The sequence below is a fragment of the Gopherus evgoodei genome, chromosome 4 (genome assembly GCF_007399415.2).
Source record: "Gopherus evgoodei ecotype Sinaloan lineage chromosome 4, rGopEvg1_v1.p, whole genome shotgun sequence".
Lineage (NCBI taxonomy): Eukaryota > Metazoa > Chordata > Testudines > Testudinidae > Gopherus > Gopherus evgoodei.
Window position 1 is genome coordinate 49,618,111 of NC_044325.1, and position 9,798 is coordinate 49,627,908.

Genomic DNA, 9,798 nt, shown 5'->3' on the forward strand with positions numbered 1-9,798 from the left:
TGTGGCTTTGGGCAAGGCACTGAATTGTCTCACTCCTGTATAAAATGAGAATAATATCTACCTCATAAAGAGGTTGGGAAGCTGAATTAATTGTCTATTAATTGCTATGAGATCCTTGGATGAAAATAGAAGTGCAAAGCCAACCTGGCCTTTGTGGACCTGCAAAATCTATAGTTGCAGGGCCTGCCTAATTTGAGGAACCTAAAAATGGAAGAGATCTCAGAACTTTTCTTTGTAAGTTAAGTTTCTAATCTTTTTCCTTACAAAGGTAGCCTTGAAAATGGAACTTATGTAACATGCTCAGTCATACTGAAAGCTTGATTATTTTATTTTATTTTCCCCCCTAATGTCACACACTATCACAGCCACCCATAGTGGTCACTGGGATCTGGAAAAAAGTATGAATCTATCTGTAGTTCTCTTGGTTTTTGTGAAGATCTCAGATCAGTTCTTGTTTGTATGGACAGTACTCCCCAGCCTACCACTGGTGGCACTATGGCTGTTGCAGGCTCTCTTCCAGATGGCTGCCTGTGACGGAGGCCTGGTCTACACTACGCGTTTAAACCAATTTTAGTAGCGTTAAACCAATTTAACCCTGCACTCGTCCACACAACGAGGCCCTTTATATCGATATAAAGGGCTCATAAAACCGGTTTCTGTACTCCTCCCCGACGAGAGGAGTAGTGCTGAAATCGGTATTGCCATGTCGGATTAGAGTTAGTGTGGCCGCAAATCGACAGTATTGGCCTCTGGGCGGTATCCCACAGTGCACCACTGTGACTGCTCTGGAAAGCAGTCTGAACTCGGATACACTGGCCAGGTAGACATGAAAAGCCCCGCGAACTTTTGAATTTCATTTCCTGTTTGGCCAGCGTGGAGAGCTCACCAGCACTGGTGACCACGCAGAGCTCATCAGCACAGGTAACAATGCAGTCTCCTGAGAATCAAAAAAGAGCTCCAACATGGACCGCACGGGAAGTACTGGATCTGATCGCTATATGGGGAGAGGATTCCGTGCTAACAGAACTCTGTTCCAAAAGACGAAATGAAAAAACATTTGAAAAAATTTCCAAGGCCATGATGGAGAAAGGCCACACCAGGGACTCAGTGCAGTGCAGAGTGAAAGTTAAGGAGCTCAGACAAGCCTACTAGAAAACCAAAGAAGCAAACGGAAGGTCCGGGAGAGGGCCAAAAACATGCCGCTTCTACGCTGAGCTGCATTCAATTCTAAGGGGGTCCGCCACCACTACCCTACCCCTGTCCATGGATTCCGAGGTGGGGGTGGTAATCTCAGCAATGGCTGAGGATTCTGCGGACGGGGAAGATGAGGAGGAGGAGGAGGGAGAGGAGGACGAGCTTGCAGAGAGCACACAGCACTCCGTTCTCCCCAACAGCCAAGAGCTTTTTGTGACCCAGACAGAATTACCCTCCCAGCCCTCCCAAGCCACTAGCCCAGACAGTGAAGCCATGGAAGCAACCTCTGGTGAGTGTACCTTTGTAAATATAAAACATGGTTTAAAAGCAAGCGTTTTTTAATGATTAATTTGCCCTGAGGACTTGGGATGCATTCGCGGCCAGTACAGTTATTGGAAAAGTCTGTTAACATGTCTGGGGATGTAGCAGAAATCCTCCAGGGACATCTCCATGAAGTTCTCCTGGAGGTACTCCAAAAGCCTTTGCAGAAGGTTTCTGGGCAGGGCAGCCTTATTCTGTCCTCCATGGTAGGACACTTGACCATGCCATGCATGTAGCAAGTAATCTGGTATCACTGCATGACAAAGCCTAGCTGCGTATGGTCCCGGTGATTGCTGGCATTCAAGCAACATCCGTTCTTTATCTCGCTGTGTTATCCTCAGGAGAGTGATATCGTTCATGGTAACCTGGTTGAAATTCAGGAATTTAATTAAGGGGACAGAGATGGCCATTCCTACTGGCCTGTTTGCCTGTTGCTTAAAAGAAATCCTTCCTTGCAGGTAGCCAAGCAGGGGGAGGGGAGTCGGGGGGAATAGCGCTGAGCTTTTTCGCGTTTGGCTAGCAGGGATCTTCCCTGCTACCAGCCATGCAGTGGGGGGAAGGGGGTGTTTAGCAGTGATCTTCCATGATACCTGCCATGTGGTGGTGGGAGGGGTAAAGCGATCATCCCAGAGAATTGGATGGGGGAGGGTGGTTTCTGCTGCTGCATGTTAACAGGAAAGAAGCAGCACTGAACGGGATTTGCTTTGGGAAAGGAGGGCACTGTGTATATGAAGGCTGCAGAAGCCGAAAGACAATGGCTTACCATGGATGCATGCAAGCTGAATTCTGCTGCCCAGACCTGCGTCTGTGAGATCTCTAACACCAGAGCTGCAGGCACTCAATAGTAAGATGTAAAATGCAACCTTGTAGTGAAATCACATGTGCTATGTAAGGTGAATAGTGTTGTTCACCGTGAAAGAGTATAAGCATTGTTCTGTAAAATGTATCTTTTTAAATACTTCTCTCCCTTTTTTCCCTCCCTCATGCAGCTGCAAATTTTTCAAGCCTCCCTACTGCATCCCGAAGACTATCTCAGATAAGGCTGTGGAAAAAAAGACACGAGATTAAATGTTCTCGGAAATCATGGAAGTGACTCGCAATGAAAGAGTTCATCTGAATGAGTGGAAGGACATGTTGTCAAATTACAGGAAAGATGCCAGTGAATGTGAGGATAGGCAGGACGCTCAAGATCAGAGGTGGCGGCAGGAAGATCAGAGGTGTAGGCAGGAAGATCAGCGGCGGCGGGATGCAACGCTGGGGCTGCTGTGTGATCAAATTGACATTCTCCAATGTCTGGTGGAGCTTCAGGAACAGCAGAAGGGTCACAGAGTGCCGCTGCAGCCCCTGTGTAACCACTCTCACCATGTTCCATACCCTCCTCACCCAGACGTGTAAGAATGCGTGGGGGGAGGCTCCGTGCACCCGCCCACTCCACCCCCGTGGACAGCCCAACTAAAAGGCTGTCATTACTTTGAAATTTTGTTAGTGGCCTTTTCCTTCTCTCCTATCCTCCTCCCAAACCACGCCCGGGCTACCTTGTCAGTTCTCTCCCTCTTTTTATAATGACTTAATAAAGAATACATTATTTTTAAACGATAGTGAATTTATTTGCTTAAGCAAGCTGTAATCGAAGGAGGAGGGTGGGTTGCTTACAGGGAATGAGTCAATCAAGGGTGGGGGGTTCATCAAGGGGAAACAAATACAGCAGTCACACTGTACCCTGGCCCGTGATGAAACTCGTTTTCAAAGCTTCTCTGATGCGCACCGCTTCCTAGTGTGCTCTTCTAATCGCCCCGGTGTCTGGCTGCGCGTAATCAGCGTCCAGGTGATTTGCCTTAGCCTCCCACCCCGCCATAAATGTCTCTCCCTTACTCTCACAGAGATTGTGGAGCACACAGCAAGCAGCAATAACAATGAGGACATTGGTTTGGCTGAGGTCTGAGCGAGTGACTAATGTGCGCCAGCGCGCCTTTGAACGGCCAAATGCACATTCTACCACCATTCTGCACTTGCTCAGCCTCTAGTTGAACAACTGACTACTGTCCAGGCTGCCTGTGTATGGCTTCATGAGCCATGGCATCAAGGGGTAGGCTGGGTCCCCCAGGATAACTACAGGCCTTTTTAACATCCCCAAATGTTATTTTCTGGTCTGGGAAGTAATTCTCTTGCTGCAGCTGTTTAAACAGAGTAGTGTTCCTGAAGACGTGAGCATCATGAACCCTTCCTGGACATCCCACGTGGATGTTGGTGAAACGTCTCTTGTGATCCACCAGTGCTTGCAGCACCGTTGAAAAGTACCCTTTGCAGTTTACGTACTGGGTGCCCTGGTGCTCCGGTGCCAACATAGGGGTTTGGATTCCATCTATCACCCCCCCACAGTTAGGGAATCCCATTGCAGCAAAGCCATCCACTATGACCTGCACGTTTCCCAGTCACAACCTTTTGTAGCAGCAGCTTAATGATTGCTTTGGCTACTTGCATCACAGCAGCCCCCAGTAGATTTTCCCATTCCAAATTGATTCCCGACTGACCAGGAGCTGTCTGGCTTTGCAAGCTTCCAGAAGGCTATTGCCACTCGCTTCTCCACTGTGAGGGCTACTCTCATCTTAGTATTCTGGCGTTTCAGGACAGGGGAAAGCAAGTCACAAAGTTCCATGAAAGTGCCCTTATGCATGCAAAAATTTTGCAGCCACTGCGAATCATCCCAAACCTGCAAAACTATGTGGTCCCACCCGTCTGTGCTTGTTTCCCGGGCCCAAAATTGGCGTTCGGTGGCTAGAACCTGCCCCATTACCAGCAGGATCTCCAGAGCGCAGGGGAGTGCGGTTTGAGAGAATTCTGTGCCCATGTCCTCATCCCTCTCATTGCTGTGCTGCCATAGCTGCCTCCTCCTCGCCTGGCTTTGCAGGTCCTGGTTCAGCATAGACTGCGCAAGAATGCGCGAGGTGTTTACGTCCATGATTGCGGTCTTGATCTGAGCAGGGTCCATGCTTGCTGTGCTATGGCGTTTGCACAGTTCACCCAGTAAAAAAGGCGTGAAACGGTTATCTGCTGCTTTCACAGAGGGAGGGGTCAGGCTGTACCCAGAACCACCCGCGACAACGTTTTTTGCCCCATCAGGCACTGGGATCTCAACCCAGAATTCCAAGAGGCGGGGGAGACTGCGGGAACTGTGAGATAGCTACGGGATAGCTACCCACAGTGCAACGCTCCAGAAATCGACGCCTCGGTACATGGACGCACACCGCCGAATTAATGTACTTAGTGTGGCCACGTGCACTCGACTTTATACGATCTGTTTTACAAAACCGGTTTATGTAAAATTGGAATAATACCATAGTGAAGACGTACCCCAAGCCAGTTCCTCTGCAAAGCAGCCAGCATGACCTCTGGCTGCAAAGAAGGACAGCTCTGTGAAAAGCACCAGGTGCAAGGGACTAATCTGAGCTCTGGCTGATACTCTCCTGTCTTGATCAAATTGCAAAGTCCAAAATTTTCAAACCTGGTGCCTAAAGTTAAGTACCTAAATTGGGCTGTAAATTAATCACAGTTAACTCACGCTATTAACTCTAAAAAATGAATCCTGATTAAAAAAACTAATCATGATTAATCACACTTATCACAATAGAATACCAATTGAAATTTATTAAATATTTTTGGATGTTTTTCTACATTTTCAATATTGATTTCAGTTTTGCAACACATAATAGAAAGTGCACAATGCTTACTTTATATTATTTTTTATTACAAATATATGCAATGTAAAAATTTCAGTTCACCTCATACAAGTGCTGAAGTGTAATCTCATCGTGAAAGTGTAACTTACAAATGCAGATTTTTTTGGCTACATAACTGCACTCAAAAACAAAACAATGTAACACTTCAGAGCCTGCAAGTCTACTCAGTACTACTACTTACTCTGCCAATGGCTAAAACAAACGAATTTGTTTACACTGTGAGATCCTGCTGCCTGCTTCTTATTTATAATGTCACCTGAAAGTGAGAACAGGCATTCGCATGATACTTTTGTAGTTGGTGTTGCAAGGTATTTACGTGCCAGATATGCTAAACGTTCATATGCCCCTTAATGCTTTGGCCACTATTCCAGAGGACGTGCTTCCATGCTGATGAAGCTTGTTAAAAAAAATTGTGCATCAATTAAATTTGTGACTGTACTCCTTTGGGGGAGGGGGAGGACTGTATGTCTCCTGCTCAGTTTTACACCCATTCTGCATATATTTCATGTTATAGCAGTCTTGGGTGATAACACAGCACATGTTTGTTTTAAGAACACTTTCACAGCAGATTTGACAAAATGCAAAGAAGGTACAAATGTGAGATTTCTAAAAATAGCTATGGCACTCGACCCAAGGTTTAAGAATCTGAAGTGCCGTCAAAAATCTGAGAGGGACGAGGTGTGAAGCATGCTTTTACAAATCTTAAAAGAGCAACACTGATGCAGAAACTACAGAATGCAAACCACCAAAAAAGGATCAGCCTTCTGCTGGTGACATCTGACTCAGATGATGAAAATGAAGAGTACGTACTGCTTTGGAACATTATCAAGCAGAACCCATCATCAGCATGGAAGCATGTCCTCTGAAATGGTGGTTGAAGCCTGAAGGGACATAGGAATCTTAAGTGTTTCTGGCATGTAAATACCTTGCAATAGCAACTACAACAGTGCCATGCAAATGTCTGTTCTCACTTCCAGGTGATGTTGTAAACAAGAAGCAGGCAGCATTATCTCTTGCAAATTGTAACCAATGTTGTGTGTCTGAGTGATTGGCTGACCAAAAAGTAACACTGAGTGGACTTATAGGCTCTAAAGTTTTACATTGTTTTATTTTTGAATGCAGTTTTTTTGTACGTAATTCTACATTTGTAAGTTCAACTTCCATGATAAAGAGATTGCACTACAGTACTTGTATGAGGTGAATTGAAAAATACATTTTTGTTTTTTACAGTGCAAATATTTGTAATAAAAAATAAATATAAAGTGAGCACTGTACACTTTGTATTCTGTGTTGTAATTGAAAGTAATATATTTTAAAATGTAGTAAACATCCAAAAATATTTAAAATAAATAGTATTCTATTGTTTAACAGCACAATTAATTGCAATTAATATTTTTAATCTCTTGACATCCCTAAGCTAAATACAAAGGTGCTAAGCAGCTGCAGTGCCCATTGAGGCCAGTGGAAGCTGCAGATATCAAGCACCTCTAAAATCAGGCTACTTTTACTGAAGTGCCTATCTGGGGATATAAATGCCTTACTTTATATGAAGAATGTGGGTGAGATAGTATCTTTTATTGGACCAAGTTCGTGAAAAAGACATGATTTCAAGCTGTAGAGCTCTTCTTCAGGTGTAGCTTGAAAGTGTGTCTCTTTCACCAACAGAAGTCAGTCCAATAAAAGATATTCCCTCACCCACCTTGTATCTCTAATATCCTGGGACCAACACTGCTATAACGCCACTGCAAATAACTTTATATGCACAACTTTAGCTTCTGCAAAAATAGCTATTTGAAATGTAAACTGATCAAGAACTACCTAAGGTCTTCAGTGATTCAAGGACGGCTCTCTGATCTACAGTGGTTTGGTAAAAACATGAACTGTCAAACCTTGAATATGATAGATGAGTTTGTATGAAAAAATTACAACCCTAAAAACAGGACAATCTTTGAGTGATTCATCCCGTCGTCCACTCCCAGCTTCTGGCAGAGGCTAGGGATGCCGAGGACATGGGGTTGCATCGCTGACTATCTTGGCTAATAGGTCCATCGATGGCTATCTTCCATGAACTTATCTAATTCTTTTTTTAACCCAATTATATTTTTGTCTTTCACAACATGCACTGGCAATGAGTTCCACAGGTTGACAGTGTGTTGTTACAGTGGGGGCTAATGAGGCCTGTTTAGGAGAGCTTGGGCACTTGAGAGGGTGGGATAAAGCAACTGCTGCCCATTCCTCCCTCCAATTTGTGTGCTTTTTCCCACTTTTCTTTTTCTCAGTCTCCTCTCCTCTTTTCTTCTTTCCTCTCTAGTTCTGTCTCCCATTCTCTGCTATGTTCAATCTCTCATCTTTTCTTGGCCCTTTGTCTTTCCTGCCCTGAATATCCTGCCACAATCTCATGCTTGCCTATGGTGCAGTAGGAGGAGAGTAGAAGCACAGACACCAGTCCTCACTTTGAGTCATAGCCACCTTCCTGTGATAGTGGTGCAATTGATTTGCCTGTAGACTCACTACCCACAGAAGTGCCAGATGCTGGTTGGCAGGGATGCTAACTGGGAGGCTTAATGAAGAGTAAGGAAGTAACATTATTGTGTGATAGACCTTGGAGTGATCTCTGCGGTGTGTAGTGCCCACCTATCCTACTGGGAGTTTTACCAAGTTGGCTGCTGATTGGCTCATTCAAGTGGCTGCTATTTCTGTAAAAGTGACAGAGCCAGGCCCTGAAAACAGGGATAGTATGACTTTCTGATGTGATTATCCCCTTTATATGCAAATACTGAGATTGTTATTCATTCACATTAATGCAACATGAGATGTGAGTAGGGTGGGTGAGTGTCAGCTTACTTCTTCAGTGAAGAGAGAATGGAACAGGATTCAGTCTTATTTTTATTATTTATAGGGATGTGGTCAGGGGTAGTACAAAAAAAGGCTAAGGCTTTGGCCCTCTTGCAAAGTTACTAGCATTTTGGGGACAGCAATAGTGTTTCCCTGGGTGCGTGGATGATTCCCAGCACAATGTGGCTACTGGGATACAATAATGGTATAGAAGGTAGCTACTAACATTAGCTGGAGAACTTCTAAGGGTTAATCCAGAATGAAAGAAGTCACAGAAATATTTTTAAAACTTCTTTAAAGGACTTCTCACTGATGAGTCCAAAGAATTGGAGAAAATCAACTCAACCTAAATCTCTTCAATCATAAATAAGGGAAGATGTTCCAAAGAACATCAGACAAAACTGTTAAATCCATAGAGGGACTGAATTTTTTAATTTTTTTATCTTTTGTAATGGCCATGCAACATAGGCAGTGCAGTCGTTAGTTTCCAATATTTTAACAAGGGGGCTCCCATAGCATTTTTCCCATTAGGCTGTTATGAACCCTGTGTGGTAGGAGTAATATGTTTGCAGAAATGCATTTTGATAAACATAGCTGAGAAAGGGGCAACATTACTTGCTCAAGGAACTTATATTAAGTGCACTTATTAGACGTGTTTTTATACTTCAGTTCTGAAAAAACTATACTGAGTATATTGAGAGTAGAGCACAGGGTTCAACTTTTTAATAGATTACCACCTCTTGGGTTGTTTGGAGGTGGGACAAGATGTTTCCTCCTCCATCAAAATGTTTTGTAAATTCCTGCCACCCACTGTAGTCTAGTCACATTATAAAGGCAAAATATTTGCTCCTTAGAAGCATTTATATAAACCTCAGGGAAGTCCTCTCGAGAGGGATGACTTACTGTTAACCCTCCTCTTTCCTACCCCCGACCCCCATACTGCTATCAGAGCTATGGAAATCTCTGCAACATTCTCCTTCAATTTAGTGCTGAAATGTTTAACAAAGGTCTCCTAACCTAAGAGCACCTTGCAGCCCATCCTTGCACTATTACATGCCTGATTTACACGCTACTACTGTGTATTTAGTACTGACTACCTCCAAAAGTTTAAAAACAAAAAGACCCTAAAATCATGTAAAAATCTAGTAATGGCACATAAATTTTGCGCTCTCCATCACCACATATGCCCCTTCCCTGCAATGTACCTCAGCTCCTGCTGCAGCTGTGGGGCTCTTTGCCCCGCATATCCCATGCTCGAGGAGTGGGGAGGACACTCTCTCTCTACTCCTAGCCAGCTCCATGTGAGCTCTCAGCCCCAGGCGTGATGGTGCCAGGGTGTGGCAAGGAAGGAACAGAGAGGAGCTGATCAATTTTTTTCAATATTTCAGTTGAGGGGAAGAGGAAAGAGTGGTTCTGAGCTCCTGGGCTCTTTCTGTGCTTCCTCCCTCCCTCACCTAGTGTGAAAATTATATTGGTGGTCCCTCTCCTTTACCTCTCCCCACAAATCTCTGTGGGAAGGATAGAGTTCTGGGCTTTTCTTCCCCAGGAGGTGAGGAGTGGGAGAGAGCAGCCAGCCAAAACTGCTGGGCAAGGCTGGGAATAGTGTGAAAGCTGGAGCAGGTGAGCAGGAGCCTGTCTCTGACAGAGACCAAAATAGAGTTACTTATGAGAGTTTGCAACTGTGTGTGTGTGCAGGGCCGGCGCTTCCATT